Genomic DNA, 18,799 nt, shown 5'->3' with positions numbered 1-18,799 from the left:
AATGTCTCCCCAAAATTAATATGCTGGAACTTCATAGTCAATGTGATAATACTAAGAGTTGGGGCCTTTTAGGAAATGATTAAGTCATGAGGGCCTTGCCCTCATTAATGAGATTGGTGCCTTTATAAAAAAAAGATTGGCTCTGCTCCATAGCTGACACTAAGCAAAGCTGAGAACCAAAGCCTACAGCTCTGTGAAGAAACTGAGGCAAAGAAAGGTTAAGTGACTTGCCAAAGGTCCCACACCTTTTTTTCTTATAAGGCTAAGAAAAATCACAAACCACATGTCAGTGAGTCAGCAAGATCTAGATCCCGATAGTACTACAGATGTGGAAGTTGTTACAGATACTGAAGAATAACTTATTAAAGAATATGAAGAAATATGGAAAGACATGGAAGAATAACTCCCCTGACAGAGGATGTTCTGATAACATTAGGAACAGAAGAGTTCCAAAAATTAAGACATGATCTTGAAATGGTACTATCTAGCATTCAGTCAAAGAATGAAAGTTAAAGGAAGACCTAAAAAGGGAGAACAATGGTTGGATGAACTGCAACAAATAATGGAATCTCTTAATGCACTTTACAGTGAATTGAAAAATCAGTTCGTGACATTTTCTGAAACAAAAATCTTTAGTGAGCTGAAAACTAAAATGCTTAATATAAAAGCATTCAAGGAGAAACTCTTGATTACTTTGGGTGAGTTTCTAGAAGACCATTTTCCTCTGCCTGATGGGAATGTTAAAAAAAAAGAAAGAAAAAGAAAAGAAAAGAAAAACATTCAAGAATCAACCAAACAGTTGATAACAATGCATGAAATATTAGAGATTCTTTTAAATAGATTATTTAAATAGATTATTTGATGCTCCACATGATCCATATGTCAAAATCAGTGATTCCTTTTGGCCACCTTATATTGAGCTGGTGCTGCGTAATGGAATTGCCTTGAGACATCCAGAAGATCCAACCAGATTGAGATTAGAAGCCTTCCATCAATAAAAGGATGTTCTTTTTTCATAACAGGAAAGAATCTTGTCATCAAAGGATAATGGAAACAGGATTATTTGAATAAAATAATATTATTTGCAAATCGAAGTAATAGCCTATCTTTCTTTTATCCTTAAGTGACATGTATTGCCATTTCTTCATTTTAAAAATGGTCCTTTCTTATGCATTCAGTGCTGTGGTGCTTTAAACTATACAAAGAAAGCAAGTAAAAAATATTGTAGATTTATAAAGCATTAATGTACTTTGCCTCATTCGATGTTCTTTGGAAAATTCTTTGTTAATTTAGGATATTCCTAATGTAATACTTTTCTTTTCAATTTTATGGCAGTATATTTTATGCATTTTATGTTTCATTTGTATTTAGGAATTATATTTAGGAATTATAATGGAAAGGTCATTTAATTTGCTAATGTTTATAAAATTGAAGTAATATCCCATGGAGAAAGTGATATAATTAAAAATACCTAGCAAATCTAAAAAAAAAAAAAAAGATTGAAAGAAGCTGCCTTCTCCCTTCTACCACATGAGAACACAACAAGGGACACCATCTGCAGAGGAGAGGGTAGGCCTTCACCAAACACTAAATCTGCCAGCACCTTAAGCATGGACTTCCTAGCCTCTAGAACTATGATAAATAAATTTCTATTATTTATAAACTACCCAGTCTAATTCTGAGGAATGATATTGACCAAATTATATTGTTATATTCTGTGCATGTACAAATATGTAACAACGAATCCTACCATTATGTACAACTATAATGCACCAATAAAAAATGGAAATAAAATAAATTACCCAGTGTAAGGTATTTTGTTATAACATCCTTGCTACTTAACACACATGACCTAATATTAATGTCCCATCCGAATGAAAAACTATCACAATTTTCTATTTGATTTTCTTCCAACAATAAAGAAAATAATCTAGGGGGCTGGGGTTTTGGCTCAGTGGTAGAGCAAGCACTTGCCTAGCATGTGTGAGGCACAGGGTTCGATTCTCAGCACCACATATAAATACATAAAATAAAGGTCCATTGACAACTAAAAAATATATTTTAAAAAAGCAAATAATCTAAGTGATAAAAATATCTTATGTGACTCAATAAAACTAATTTTTTTTCATAAATTTTGTTTTGTCAAGATTACTGATGTAAGAAAAGAAAAAAAAAAAAAAAGAAACTAGTTTCCCACTGCTCCAGAGTCACAGCCTGACTCCCACAAAGATACCAGACCACCAGGTGGAAAGTCTCATGTGGTAGCTCCTTGAGACCAGGTTTCTGACTCCTGATGTTTTGAATTGGTTCTCCAGGGTTTCATGGGCTGAATTTTTTTTTTTTTTTTGGTACCAGGGATTGAACCCAGGGGCACTTAACCACTGATCCACATCCCCAGCCCTTTTTATTTTTATTTTGAGACAGAGTCTCATTAGGTTGCTTACCACCTGGCTAAGTTGCCGAAACTGGCTTTGAACCTGCAATCCTTCTACCTCAGCCTCCCAGGCCACTGGGATTCCAGGCATGCACCACAAGGCCTGACTTATAGGTTGAAATTTAATATCCATTGTAGAGTTTTTAAGAGGGTGAAAACAATCCAACTATAGTGTTTAGAGGTGGGGGGTTTTTTAATATTTTTATTTTTTATTTTTCCGTTGGACACAACATCTTTGTTTGTATGTGGTCTGAGGATCGAACCCGGGCCGCACGCATGCCAGGAGAGTGCGCTACCGCTTGAGCCACATCCCCAGCCCGAGGTGGGGTTTTTGATAGGTGACTGGGATTAGATAAAGCCATTAGGGTAGAGCCCTCATATTGGATCATGGTGGCTTTATAAGAAGAGGCAGAAAGACACATGCAAGTGCTCCTTGTCTCTTTCCATGTGATACTCTGCACCACCTTGAGCTCACAAGGAAGCCATCAGCAGATAAGGCCTGAGATTTTGCACCTGCAGAACTGTAAGCCAAAATAAACATCTTTCCTTTACAAAGAAACTGCCTCAAGTATTTCATTGTGATACTGCAAACTGGACCAACACCCCAACCTTAAACAATCCATTTCAATTCTTTCAAGTTTGTGTGTGTGTCAAAAATAATTTGAAGGGTTATGGACTGGGCTATAGATCCCGGGTAGAGCACTAACCTAGCATGCACCAGGACCTGGGTTCTGTCCTTAGTACCACAAAAACAAAACAAAAACACACAAACAAAAAAACAGAATGAGGGGTTAAATAACATAACTTTTCATATCTGACTGCAATTTTGAGATTGGTAGGGATTGAATTGAAGGAACATCTCTTTAATTCAGTTATGATGGAGACTGACGTGTTGACTGGAAATAGCAAAGTAGGTCATTTTATTTGTCCCTAATTTACCAAATATCTCACATAATTTCACCAAAATGCCAAATAGTTAATATGCTAGAGGGTGCTGAGAGTCACCCATGGGCTGTATGTGGACTACATCGGCAGGCATGGCAGGCAGTGAGGGGTTAGGTATGGTAATAGGAACTTCACATGGCACCCCCACAGGGATAGATTGCCTGATGCAGGTGAACTTTCTCCTCCACTCTGCCAAAGGTCCCACATAGCACCAGAGATGAGGTGACCTGCTATAGCCACAAAGCCCCTCTGAGTTGGGTGTGACCTGCAAGATGCCAATCAACCTGCATGAAGCAAGCCTCCACCCCTGAAATCTTATCCCTGCCTTTGATGTACCCCTTAAATAAACCACTGGAGCCATTTTCTAATTCTAATTGTCCAGCTCCAGCTCCTGTGTGAGCTGGATCTATTAGGTGTTCCATCCTTTAAACCTAATTCTGGGGCTGGGGTTGTGGCTCAGGGGCGGAGCATTTGCCTCGCACATGTGAGGCACTGGGTTTGATCCTCAGCACCACATAAAAATAAACAAACAAAAAAAGATATTGTGTCCATATATAACAAAAAAATATTAAAAAAAAAACTAATTCTGACTTTGTCTTTTGTTCTTCACTAATTATTCTAGACTTTCATTTCTTAGGTGGCTTACTGCCGGAAACCATCCATGCATTACGCCAGGGTCTTCTCTTGGTAGCCAGAGAGATTTAGGTTTGGCATTGCAAACTATCCATGGCTCTCCCATGGCAATAGATTGCCCAATGTACGTGACCTTTATCTCTGCTCTGCTAGGAAGATACCTTATAGTAGCTCCAGAGATGGTTGTAATCCATTGGAAACTGAACAGCCCATCTTTAACCTTTTTTGGTGAAGAATATACTATGGAAGGCCTTTGATGTTTCCCAATATTAAATAAAGCAGGCACAGGCTCCATTTTGCCATAGTATTAAAGCTCGATCCATAGGATAAGCTTGCCAGTCCCATTCCAGCTTTTGAAATTATTTTGTGTCCTGTAGCTTTATCATCATTCTATTTTTCTTAGCTTTTATTTCTCAGCCAGCCCATTCCACCAAGGGGAACCCCATTTCCATCACCCACAGGGACGTAGTGAGAGCTTACACCCTCCTGAGCAGGAAGAAAAACCTCATTAAAGAGGTGATAGCTGCGTCCCTCTAACAGGGAAAAGATTTTAAAGGTGATATAATTTATGCCATTCTAGGTACTTCATACTACATATCTACAGTCTGATGAACCCAGACTAATTCCATCTTAAGATTGAGAGCCACCTCGTGACAAAGTCATGAAAAGTTCATTTCTGTTTTACTATAAAATACTAAGATTTCTATTTGGCCTGACCATACTCTGATGTTTAAACGTGTTTGGAATTCCTGCCAGTGCTCTTAACACACCCATGCCTGACTCTCCTTGACCATATAACAACCCTCTCAGAAACCTCAGCGGCTCCTCATAAATTCTGATGTTGGAATCTCAATTTACTCCCTACCTTGAAACATTAAGCCACGTAGATCATTAACCTGCTATCTGCCTTTGTATTATGCTTGCCAGAACCCTGTTAGCTGTAAGTTCCCAAGACATCCTCCTTTGTAACTTTTTGTGCTATAAAAACTTTCCTGCTCTGAGAGCTGTTGCAGTTCCCCATCCCAGCTTTCCAGTGAGGCAGTTGCTGGTCAGCTCTCTCATATGCAAGATATAGGCTTGCTTTAATTTGGTTTAAATTGTAGTCAGTGATCTTTTCTTTGTGTCGCAGGTTCAACAGTCACCCTCTTTTTTTTTTTTTTTTTGGTACTGGGGATTGAACTCAGGGGCACTCAACCACTGAGTCACATCTCTATCCCTATTTTGTATTTCATTTAGAGACGGGGTCTCACTGAGTTGCTCATCGCATCTCTTTTGCTGAGGATGGCTTTGCAACCTCCCAAATTGTTGGGATTACAGGCAGGAGCCACCGCATGTGGCTACAGACACCTCTTTTTGAAGTTTCCTGCTGACATGAAATTCCCCATGTATTTCCCAACAGAGAACTTTATCTGGAAGCATGTTGGAAAGTGGGCTGTAGGCTGATGGGGCTTAGGTACAGTCTGGGAGCTCCAATCTGGTTCAACAGTTCTGCCAGGGTTCAGAGTCAGCCCAGTATCTTTTATGTCTCTATGAACTGTTGTTTCAGTGTCTCTCAAGCACTTTCACAGCATACTGTGAGACAGGCAGGGCTTACATCTTACTGTTGAACCACGACTCAAAGAAAAGACTACCGACTCCAATTTTAAATCAAATAAAGCAAGCTTGTATTGTGTACACAAAAGCTGGCCAGCGACTGTCTCACCCGAAATCCTGGGCCAGAGAACAGCCCCCCAGCTCTCAAGGAAAAGGTTTTATAGCACAAAAAGTTGCAAAAGGAAGCTTCTTGAGAACTTACAGATAACAGGATTTTGACAAGCATAATACAAAGGCAGATAGTAGGTTAATGATCTGCATGGCTTAACATTTTTTTTTAAATCTTTTTTTTTTAAAGAGAGAGAGAGAGAGAGAGAGAGAGAGAGAGAGAGAATGTTTATTTATTATTTTTTAGTTTTCGGCAGACACAACATCTTTGTTTGTATGTGGTGCTGAGAATGGAACCCGGGTCACAAGCATGCCAGGCGAGCGTGCTACGGCTTGAGCCACATCCCCAACCCCATGGCTTAACATTTTAAGGTAAGGAATAAATTTAGATCCCAACATCAGAATTTATGAGGCACTGCTGAGGTTTCAGAGAGGTTGTTATCTGGTCAGGGGGAGCTGTTATGCTCAAATTCGGGACCCCCAAAAGACCACCAGAGACCAAGATCAATGTAAGCAGCAAAGAGGTGTTTATTGCGAGCTAGCTCGGTCCTCCACGCCCACACAGCAACTGATGACGCTGAGAGGCCCCAAGCCCAGGGTTTGCAGCAGTTTTATACACTCTTAGGGGAAGGCAGGGATTTCACATACATCATAGCATCTCTTAGCAAATCTTCACACACTGCGGGAAAATCATAAAACAACTGTAAAACATGATTAGCATATTCACTGGTGGGAACAAGTTGGGTAGGGGTGATTGGTCAGTACAAGAGGGGAATTCCTTTGAACTGATTGGTTTAAGCCAAGAGGGGTGTACGTGCTGAACTACGTGGTTTCCCAACATGTTATCAACCACCATAAACTACTGGGGGTCATCTGGCATCCCAGGTATTTTCCCTGTTTCATGCCGATTGGTGGCTGCTAGGGGGTTGTTATGGGTCCCCACCTAGCCTGACTGAGTCAGGGACACCTGGTGTCTCAGATCTCTCCTGTTATTTGTAGATAAACAAGGGTATGTGCCTAGGAGTGCTCTGTGGGTCTTTCTAAGGACAAGGGTCACGCCCCCTTCCTTGGACAGGCTTTGCTCTGAGGTAGAAGCTGGTTTTTCAGAGCCAGGCATGGGTGAGTTCAAGACATGGGCAGGAATTCCAAACAAGTTTAGAAATCTCAGTAATTTATAGTAAAACAGAAATTAACTTTTCATTACTTTGTGACAAGATGGCTCCCAATCTTAAGATGGAATTAGGCTGTGTTCCTCACTTACACTGAAATTATGAAGTGTTAGATGACTTACCCAAAGTCATTACAGCATGAGAATAAAATACACATTAAGACTTTTACTGGGACTGGGGTTGTGGCTCAGTGGTAGAGTGCTTGCTTAGCACGTGCAAGGCCCTGGGTTCAATCCTCAGCATCATATAAAAATAAATAAATAAAGATATTGTGTCCAACTAAAAAATAAATTTTTTTTTTTAAAAAAACTTTTACTAAAGGATATTTCATGAAGATAGAACTGTGGTATGGAGATTTGGGTTTTGTTGTTGTTGGTTTTTTTTTTTTTTTAGAGAGAGATTAGGAAAGGAATAATACCCCCAAAGTTGTCTCAGTACAACAAATATGCCCTAGAAATTCATAAGCTCCCCTGTCACCTCACCACCATCACAATAATGCTGTTTTATTCATTATCAGACAATTCCAACACCTTTGGAAACATAGGTCCTTAGATCTATTTTAATGGCACTGCTCATGCACTGGACTCTGTATATATCATAGATGTTCTACTATAAAGAGCACGGAAATAATTCCCAAAATTTTATTTAAAACTAAAGCATGGGGGTTGTGACTCAGTGGTAGAGTGCTTGCCTAGCATGTGTGAGACACTAGGTTTGATTCTCAGCACCACATAAAAATAAATAAATAAATAAATAAAATCAACATCTAAAAAAAAAATTTAAAAAAACCCTAAAGCACGGGCTGCGAATATAGCTCAGTTTGTAGAGTATTTGCCTTGCATGCACAAGGCCCTGGGTTCAATCCCAAGCACCACAAAAAAATGAAAATAATAATAATAATAAAGTATTATTCAGAAGGAAAAGATTTTAAAAAGTTGAGTTATGCAAAAAGGATCAAGAACCTATATTAAAGAAAAGAATGATCTCAAGTCAATAACCTAACATTACACCTTAAGGAACTGGGGATTGGGGGGGAAGCAAACTAAGTTCAAAATTAGCAGAAGAAAAAAAGAAATTATAAAGATTAGAGATAAATGAAACAGAAAGTAAAAAAACATAGAAAAATCAATGAAACCAAGAGGTGATTCTTTGAAAAGATCAACAAGAGTGACAGTCTTCCTGTTAGTCTAAAAAAAGAGTCAACTCAAATTACTCAGATTAGAAATGAAAGGGCAAATATAATACTGACTGTACAGAAACAGAGGAATATAAGAGAATACTATGAACAATGATACACCAACAAATTAAACCACCCAGATGAAATGGAAAACTCCTAGAAATACACAAACCACCAAAACTTCAAGTAGAAATAGAAAATCTGAACAGAGGTATAATAAGTAAAAAGATTTAATCGGTAGTTAAAACTTCCCAACAAAGACCATCTCAGAACCACATGGCTTCATTGGTGAATTCTGTCCAAAATTTAAATAATTACTAACAGTCTTCCCAAACATTCAGTTTTATGAGGCAGGCCAGCTTGAACAACTTTGTGAGACCCTTTCTCAAAATAATTTTTTTTTTTAAATTCAGAAATTAAAAAAAAATTAAAGGGCTAAGGTGTAGCTCAGTGGCAGAACAAACCTGGGTTAAATCCATTCAGTTTTATCCATATCACTTTTTCTGCATTTATTCATTTTGAAACAATCTTGAAATAATCTTTACTTAGACAAAATTATTCTTTCAGGAAAAAAACACATATTTATAACTTTTCTTAACAAAAAGCACATCTCATTTTCCTTGTATACTTTGCATACAGAACTGTTTCCCTTACTTCTAGTGATTTTAATTACATATGTAAGAATTGTAATCTTAGTAACCTTAATTTTTAGTGAAAACCCAAGAAGTAAGCAATTTTTTAACCATCAAGTGCCAACAATTTATAAATGACCATTTTATAATTTTTAGAAACATAAGGTCTCTCACATGACACTTTTCAATGTGGAGTAGAACATGTTTACTAACCCACTCATATAAATTGTATTTTTATAAAATTAAAGAAGTCAAAAGTGAGTAAACTTAAGCCTATGTTAAGCAGTTGATGTTTTAATATTTTATCTTATTGTCAAGAATCTAAATATTCAATGAATATCCTTCATTTAATTAAACTGTGAAAAATGCTAAGGATATAGTTACTGAAGAGATTTAGGAATTTTTTAAAGCAAACATAAAGTACAATTATTGTTTTCTTTGCTTATTTGTGCTGCTAGGGATTTTACCCAGGGCCTCACACATTTTAGGCAATCACCCAACTACTGAACCACATCCTTATCTCAAATATAATTACAATTAAAAAGTTCATTTATAAACTTTCATGCCACTTACATCTAATTTAAATTACTTATACAACTAAGACAGGAAAATTTCATAAGATGTTGAACAAATATAGCCCTCCTGAGCAGATAAACATCTTGATGTAAGAGTCACTTATTACACAGAAGCACAAAGTTCCTTTTAGGCTCTCAGTTGCCCTGGAATCATTATAATTACAGGACTATTATTTTGGAAAGCCTTGATTTTCCTATGTTGGCTGGAAAGTCAAGTAAAACAAAAACCCAGGTAAGATTGGAAATCAGTAAACAGATTCCTCTTTCATCTGTAGGTTTGGATAATTCATGGGTTGGTATGGGTGAAAATACCTTAGAAATGGCTTCCAAAGGTCATTTATAGGTTTTTGGCTTTTTCTGGCTCATTTGTGGCCAACAAAGAATGTTTTTGGTGAGTGTGTGTGTGTGTGTGTGTGTGTGTGTATAAGTAGGGATAACAATTTATCATTGCTCTAAGTCAAGGTATACAGGTAGTTAAAAAGCAGAGTTGGTTAGTGTGAGAGCCTTTTATACAAAATTGATAGGTTTTTTTCTGATAACTGTAGTTGTTTTTATTAAACCAACAATATTTTTGTTTATTGAAAATTTACGGGGCTGGGGATGTGGCTCAAGCGGTAGCGCGCTCGCCTGCCATGCATGTGGCCCGGGTTCGATCCTCAGCACCACATACAAACATGTTGTGTCTGCCGAGAACTAAAAAATAAATATTAATATTAAAAAAAAAAAAGAAAAAGAAAATTTACCAAGTCACATGAACTTGAAAAACATCTGGGTTAGTTTCTCTAGTTAGCAGTTTTAAGTATATTTAATTTATGAATGTTTATCTTTAAAACAATTTAAATATGATTCATTTAGAGGATTTTAATTTGTACAGATATAATGTAAAAGTGTACTTGTACACATTTATAAACATACATAGACATAGATGGACAAAAAGATCCTGTATTCATTTAAAACACTTAGCCATGAGCTAGGTACAGATATATAAAACCCATTAATTTATAAATGTTACATTCAAATTAAGTTTTTGCAAGTTAAAACTACATGTTTTTAAGTCAACATGTTTTACTAATATTAATAGGAAAGACCATTAATATGTTTTAGCTCAATTTTTAAATAGTCAAAAATCATGCCAAGAAAAGAAGTTGAAGGGCTGGGGTGGTGGCTCAGTGGTAGAGTGCTCGCCTAGCATGCATGAGGCACTGGGTTAGATCCTTGGCACCACATAAAAATAAACTAATGTATCCACCTAAAACTAAAGATACATAAATAAATATATATTTTAAAAACAAAAATAAAGGAAGTTGATATAGAAATATTTTCCCTGATACTACAAACAAAAATATCACAAGAAAAGAAAACTATACACCAATATTCCTTTCAACTAAAGGTAGGGAATATAATTGGTCCCCAACCTTCATAAAGTTTGTGTTGAGACAGACTCTTGTAACAAAAGATAGGTTAACAAGAGAAAGATAAACAAGGTTATTAACATGCATGGAAGAAAAGTCACTTGGAGCAATAACCTAGAAAGCTGCCTCAAGTACTATTTCAACAAAGAACAATAAATTTTAGAGAGGTGACAAAATAAAGGAAAATCAGTCCCAGACTCCAGACACCTCTGGCGCCACTGTCTCTGAGCTAATAAGCAAGGCATTATGAAGCAGAATTTATATTCACTCATGGCAGTGAAATAGGAACGAGGAAGGTGGAAAGGGTTTTTTGTCTTTGTGATTCTCTGTTCTGCTTTTAGGCAAACAGAAGGTAGAAAGTTCCCTTGCATCTTGATGATCTTCAACTCAATAATCCTTCATATTTTGGAGATAAATAATTTTACTTCCTTCATGACTATAAGTGTACAAATCCTCAAAAAATACTAATAAACTAAAATCAGCAACAAATTGAAAGTATTATATACCTGACCACATGGGATTTATCCCATGAATGCAAGGATGGTTCAGCATACAAAAGTCAATCAAATAGCCAGGCAATGTGACACATGCCTGTAATCCCAACCAGTGGGGAGGTAGTCATAAAGATTGCAAGTTAGAAGTCAGCTTGGACAACTTTGCCAGACCCTGTCTCAAAACTTAAAATAATAATAATAATAATAATAATAATAATAAAGTGCTAGTGATATATCTCAGTAGTTAGAGCACTTACTGAATGTGTACAAGGCCCTAGATTCAACCCCCAGTACCACACACACACAAAATAAATAAAATAAAATTTAAAAGCCAACATAATATAACACTTTAATGCAACAAAGGTTTAAAAAATTTACCATCTCAATTGATACAGAAAAAGTATTTGACAAAAATCTAATCCCCTCTTGTGATTAAAAAAAAAAAATGAGGGGCTGAGGATACGGCTTAGTGGCAGAGTGCTTGCCTAGTATGCGTGAGTCACTGGGTTCTATTCTCAGCATCACATGAAAATAAATAAATAAAATAAAGGTATTGTGTCCATCTACAACTAAAAAAATCTTTTTTAAAATGAAACTTAACAAACTATAAATAGAGTATCCTCAGCTTGATAAGGCTCTACATAAAAACAATGTAGCTAACATCATAACCAATATTTGAAAGACTGAAAACTATTCTCTCCAAATCAGAAATAAGACAAGGATGCTCTTTTTTTTTTACCACTGCTCTTCAGCATTGTACAGGAAGTTCTCACCAGGGCAATTAGGCCATCAATCAATAAATAACTGACATGCAAATTAGAAAAGAATTAAAACTATAATCATAGATGACATGATCCTACATATAGAAAACCAAAGAAGCCACACAAAAAAATGTGGTAGAACTAGTAGTCAAATTCAGCAAAATTGTGGGACACAAGATCAACATGCAAAATCTGTTGTATTTTTATACCCTGGTAATGAATAATTGAAAAGGAAATTAACTCTTCTATTTTTTTTTTTTTTTAGAGAGAGAGAAAAAGAGAGAATGTTTATTTATTTTTTTTAGTTTTCGGGGGACACAACATCTTTGTTTGTATGTGGTGCTGAGGATCCAACCCGGGCTGCACACATGCCAGGCGAGCGCGCTATCGTATGAGCCACAACCCCAGCCCCGTAACTCTTCTATTTGTAATAGCATAAAATAATAAGATACTTAGAAATAAAAATAGGAGAGTGAGTATGAAATTTGTACATTGAAACCCGAAAATGTTGCTGAAAGTAAGTAAATAATTAAATAGATGGAAAGACAATTTGTATTCTTGGTTTAGAAAACTTAGACATGGGCTGGGGGGATATAGCTCAATTGGTAGAGTGCTTGCTTTGCATGCACAAGGCCCTGGGTTCAATCCCCAGCACCACAAAAAAAAAAAAAAAAAAAAAAAAAAAGAAAGAAAGAAAACTTAGACTTATTACTATTACTGTTAAGATGTCAACAATAGAGCTGGAGATACAGCTCAGTTGGTAGAGCACTTGACGCCTATGCACAAGGTTTGATTCCCAGCACCACACATACACACAAAAAGATGTCAACACTCTTTCTAAAGTGACCTACAATTCACTGTAATACCCATAAAATTGCCAATGACCTTTGCAGAAATAGGATGGCAGATCCTAAAATTCATATTGGAGTTGCAAAGAATCCTGAATAGCGAAAAGAAGTACAAAAAACAGCAAAGTTGGAGGATTCATATTTTCTGATTTAAAAACATACTATAAAACAACAATGATCAAAACACTGTGGTAGTTGTAGGAAACCATCCGTGAAATACATAAGGATCTTCTGCATGGTAGCCAGGGAGAGACAGGCCTGGCACTGGGAACTTTCTGTGGCTCTCTCACCACAATAGATTGTCCAATGCACTCAATCTTTCCCTCTGTTCTGCTAGGAAGTTTTCTCATAATAGCTCCCGACATGGGCGGAACCCATTAGGAACTGAACAGCCCAGCTTTAACCTTTTTTGGAAAAGAACATTCTGTGGAAGGCCTTTGATGTTCCCTGATATAAATAAAGCAGACCCAGGTACCATCTTTGCCAGAAGCTTGATCCTCTGATCAGCTTGCCCGTCCTGCCCCCACTTTTGAAACTACTTTCTGTGTTCTGTGGTTTTTATGGCAGTTCTATTTATCTTAGCTTTTGTTTCTCAGCCAGCCCATTCCATGGAGGGGAACCCCATTTCTATGGCCCACCCAGGACGTGGGCGGGAGGTAGTGACATAAAGACAGGCATATAGACCAGAGGAGTAGAATTGAGAAGCGAGAAATAAACCCATGCAGCTATGGCCAATTGATTTTTGACCAGAATGAAAACGCAAGCAATACAGAACAACAGCTGTCATTTCAACAAATGGTGAAGGACACCTGCATATCCACACGCCAAATAATAAAACTGAACCACTACCTACAACGTAAATAAAAATTAATTCAAAATGGATCAAAGACGTAAATGTAAGAAAGAAAGTCTAAAACTCTTAGAGGAAAACATGGGGTGAATCTTCAGGACATTGGATTTAACAATGAAGGCTTAAATAGGACACCAAAAGCATAAGCAATAACAGTAAAAAAATAAATTGGGACTTAATCAAAATTTAAAGCTTTTGTACCTGAAAAAAATATTACACAGAAAGTAGGTAGACAACATATGAAATCGTAGAAATTATTTTCAAACCAGGTCTAATATCTAGAATACAAGTTTTAAAAACTCATACAAATAATAATACATAACAATTAGCCATGGCCAGAACTTCTAATTTAAAAATGGGAAAGAACTTGAGTAGACATTTATCCATATGAGACATATAAATTGTTAACAAGTACATGAAAAATGTTCTACATTATTAGTCATGAGAGAAATGCAAAGTAAAGCCACAATGAGGTAGCACTTCATACCCAGGAGAATGGATGTAATTTTTTTTTTTTTAAAGTAGAAAATAATTGGGGCTGGGGATGTGGCTCAAGCGGTAGCGCGCTCGCCTGGCATGCGTGCGGACCGGGTTCGATCCTCAGCACCACATACAAACACAAAGATGTTGTGTCCGCTGAAAAAACTAAAATAAATAAATAAATATTAAAGTTAAAAAAAATAAATATCAATAAATAAATAAATAAATAAAGTAGAAAATAAGTATCAGCACAGATATAGAGAAACTAGAACTCTCATCCATTGCTGGTAAGAAAGTAAGTGGTGTAGCTACTGTGGAAAACAATTTGGTAGTTCTTTAATAAATTAAATATAGAATTACCATATGACTCAATAATTCTGCTTCTAGGTACATAGCCAAAAGAATTGAAAACAGGTGTTCAAACAAATAATTGATACACAAGAGTTCATAGCAGCTCTACTCATAAGAGCCAAAAGGCCGAAACAATGTCCTCCCATGAATGAATAGTATATTTACACAATGGAAAATTCTTTGGCCATGAAATGAAATGAAGTATGTATAGAAGCATGCTGTTTCTAAATAAAATACACAAAAGGCTGGGGATGTGACTCAGTGGTTGAGTGCCCCTGAGTTCAATCCCCAGTATGTATATATATATATATATATATATATATATATATATATATATATATATATATGAATGAATATATATTCATATATATTCTTCAGAAGATCTAAAAGAATCCAAATTAAACCCTGATGTGTTAAAGGGTATTTTCCTACCTACTGCATTTTACCTCCTTATACCTAAGTAATTTTTAACCTTAGGTAGAAATGGAAAAATTGGTACATATTCCTGGAAAACAGTTGGGCAACAAGGATCAAGAATTTAAAATTTTGCATACCAACAATTCTCTAGGATCTTATCATTTAGAGATAAATAGCAGGCTGAACTAGGGTATATATAGTTCAGTAGTAGGGCATTTGCCTGGCACATGCAAAGCCCAGGGTTTAATTACCAACACTGCAAAAAAAAAATAGTAATAATAAATTTTAAAAATATCACATATTTTTAAAATTACAAAATTCTAAATATTTTATATATATATATATATATATATATATATATATATATATATATATATATATTTAAATGTAAAAAATGTGGGGCAGAGGAATATCCCTTTTTCTCTCTACTCATTCCCAGTTCTCTGGCTGGTGCCCTATAAGATTAGACTGACAATAAACAAATGGACAGGAAAACAAAATTTATTAACATGTATATTATATATACAAATGAAGCCCTCAGTAATAAATAACTCCAAGTGATGGTTAGTACTTGGGCTTCTGTAGCATATTAAATGTTGCCCAGGCTGGTCTGGAATTCCTGATCTCAACTGATCCTCCTGCCTAAGCCTCCAAATACCTGGGATTACAGCCTATGCCACTGAGCCCAGCTAGATCTTTTATTTTTACTCAGTGTTAGAGTCGAAACTTTTGGGTTTTACACATGGTAAGTACACGCTTTACCACTGAACTACAATCCCTAGACCCAAAACTGAGAAGTGACAAGACAGATGTTTAGAAAAGTGATAGGACTTTGAGCTTCTAGAATTGACAAATTGTGGGAAGATAATTATGTGAGGGAACCAATGGGAGATAAGGCTAGCTGATAAAATTTGTAGTTTCCTCTGGTGTCATCTCTGGGCTGATAAGGGTCTAGGATTGCTGCCAGTAATTAATTTTTGTCCTTCCTGGATGATGGGAACAGGGGAGAGGACATTTAAAAAAATTTATGCCTTGCTTTTAGGCAAATAGGAAGAGATGAGAGTTTTTCTTATTTCTGCTTCTTCTCAATTGTCTTCAACTCCAAATAAACCTTATGAAAAAGTGGTATGTTTTGGGGTGGTGTGTGCTGTTTCTCTTCACAAGTCTTTAATTATAGCAATTTTTAATATTTAACTATCAGACAAAGATTTAAAAGTTCGATAAAGTGCTGTTTTGGAAAGAGTTATTGTTAATACAGAGATTTTCAGTCTCAATACAATAGTGAGATTTTTACCTCTTCTTGTGTGCTCAATTTAGCAATAATTATACAGAAATTACAAATTCTCAGCAACCTCCATCTGAGAATTATATAGAAAGAGACAAACTTAAAGCCATACAAAAATTTTCCCTCAGTTCTGTAATGAATTTCTTCTGCTGTTTGGATGTGGAAGAAGAATCAGTCACTAGCATGGACGTCTTTCATTCACTTTAGCCACCAGCATCTAAAACCCTGATTGTGTCCAGGGAACTCTCACCCTACAAGGCAGAGTTGGCCAGAGACGTCCAAGGATGTGAGCTGTGACCTGGGTTCCACAAATCACAAGTGCCCAACCCAGGTATTGAATTGTTAGTATATGACCAAGTAGGCAAAAATCCATTCTGGAAATGGGCAGTGGTAGTAGAAGCTACTAAAGCAATTTTTTAAAAAAATATTTTTTAGTTGTCAATGGACTTTATTTTAGTTATTTATATATGGTGCTGAGAATCGAACCTAGTGCCTCATGCATGCTAGGCAAGCACTGTACCACTGAGCTACAACCCCAGCCCCTACAAGCAATTTTTAGAGACAGTTGCAACAGTCCTTGTGATGGCGACCATGGTCCATTCATTGTCAATAAAACTGGTAACCCCAGTTACAGTGTCTATGTACACTGGTGATACCTTCATGGGACCTTAACTATAGCAAGCTGTTGGGTGCCAGTTTTTGGTTGTGAAGCTTCTGATTTAGTTCTCTGAAGCCTCTGGAAAGCAAGCAAAATACTCTTAATATCTTTTTAATGAGTTGCTTTTATGCTTCAGTTATCAAAAAATGGTTTCTGTTACTTGCAACTAGGATTCTGAGTGATATACGTATACATATGTATATATGTGAGTGTGTATATATACATGAAATCTCATATATATATTATACAATATTATGTTATATGTATGTGATTGTCTTCCTGGATAATATTTCAGATATCAATTTTACAGAGAGCAAAATTTTACAATTTTTAAAATCATAAAATTCTGGGGTTGGGGTTATAGCTCAGTGGTGGAGTACTTGCCTAGCACATGTGAAGCACTAAGTTTGATCCTCAGCATCAATGTACAAATAAAATAAAAAAGCACTGGCCAGGTACAATGATACCTATAATCACAGAGGCTCAGGAGGCTGAGGCAGGAACATATGTATTGTGTCCATCTACAACTAATTTTTTTTTTTATTTTTAAAAATCATAAAATTCTGAACTGTTGGTATAGTTCAGTAGTATAGTATTTACCTGGCATATGCAAAACCCAGGTCTGATGATGTGGCTCATTGGTAAAGTACTCCTGGGTTCAATCCTCAGTACCAAAAAAAAAAAAAAAGAAAAGAAAGAAAAGAAAAAAATTATTTTCATAATGCATTTAGTTTTTTGTAGTTTTGGTACTGAGGACCAAACTTAGGGCTTTACACATGTTTAAATGCCCTTCCACTGAGCTACATCTCCAGCCCTTTTAAAATCCCTGCCCCGCTTTGGTACCAGGGATTGAACCCAGGGGTATTTAACCACTAAGCCACACCTCCAATCCTTTTTATCTTTTATTTTGAGATAGGTTCTCACTAAATTGCTTAGGGCCTCACTAAATTGCTAAAGCTGGCTTTGAACTTGGGATCTTCCTGACTCAGCTTCCCAAATTGCTAGAATTACAGGCATGTACCGCCACACCCAGCTATCCCTTCTTAATTTCAAGAAATGTCTGAGTTTCCAGGCTGGCTGCACACTTGATCTCTCCCGCCTTGGCTGGTCACATAGGTGGAATTACAGGTGCATACCATCCCACAGGCTTGGAAATTGGGTTATTTTGTTTTGTTTGTATTGTCCTTGAAGGAATTTATTTAGTTTTTTTTGTGATTTTTTAAAAAATTTTTTTTAGTTATACATAGACACAATATCTTTATTTTGTTTATTTTTATGTGGTGCTGAGGATCAAATGCAGATCTCACATGTGCCAGGCCAGTGATCTACCGCTGAGCCACAACCCCAGCCCTCTAACCTCCCAGATTCTTTGCCTGGGGCCCTGGAAATTAATCAGACAAAAGAGAGGTTAACAGGAGGAAAAGGTTAATTAAATGTTTATGTACAAAGAAATGACTCTCAGAGAAGTGGCCTTATATAACATTTTAGGCTAAATAAAAGAAAATAATTTTTTCTAGGAAGGGGAGGAGAAAACATACAGAAAATAAGGCATGTCTTGTTATGCAGATAAGAGTCTCTCCCCAGTGATAAGCATTATCTCCCAAAGTAGCTTTCTTCTTGGTACTGAAATACCTTTACAAATGGAAATTTTCTTTACAAAAGGGGGAATTTATACTTTATTTTTGGCTCTTAAAGGGAATAAAGAGCTTTTCCTGCAGCTGCTGGTTCTCAATTGCCTTTAGCTCAAAATAATTCATCTGTCAAAAAGGCATATTTCAGGGTGGCTTTTTCTGACATTGTTCAATGCCAACTTCAAAAATAATAAAAAAGTGATATCTACTTCCTAAAAAAAAAAAAAAAAAAAAAAAAAAAAAGAGTAGCAAGTTCCAAATTTACCTGGCTGCTTGAAATGACTGAAAAATTGTGTATGTAACACGTGTATATAAACAATGCTTTTTAGACATTAGCATCAGGAAA

The 18,799-nt window shown here is 36.3% G+C and overlaps 1 pseudogene; it reads left to right on the top strand.

Annotated features, from left to right (window-relative positions):
* Nucleotides 1-283: 283 nt before the first annotated feature.
* On the top strand, nucleotides 284-998 carry LOC143390929 (centromere protein K pseudogene; annotated as a pseudogene).
* The last annotated feature ends 17,801 nt before the right edge of the window (nucleotides 999-18,799 follow it).

This window comes from Callospermophilus lateralis, chromosome 2 (assembly GCF_048772815.1).
Source record: "Callospermophilus lateralis isolate mCalLat2 chromosome 2, mCalLat2.hap1, whole genome shotgun sequence".
In the NCBI taxonomy this organism is placed as follows: Eukaryota; Metazoa; Chordata; class Mammalia; order Rodentia; family Sciuridae; genus Callospermophilus; species Callospermophilus lateralis.
Note: the sequence above shows the minus strand (reverse complement) of the source record. Positions and strands in the feature narration are given on the sequence as shown.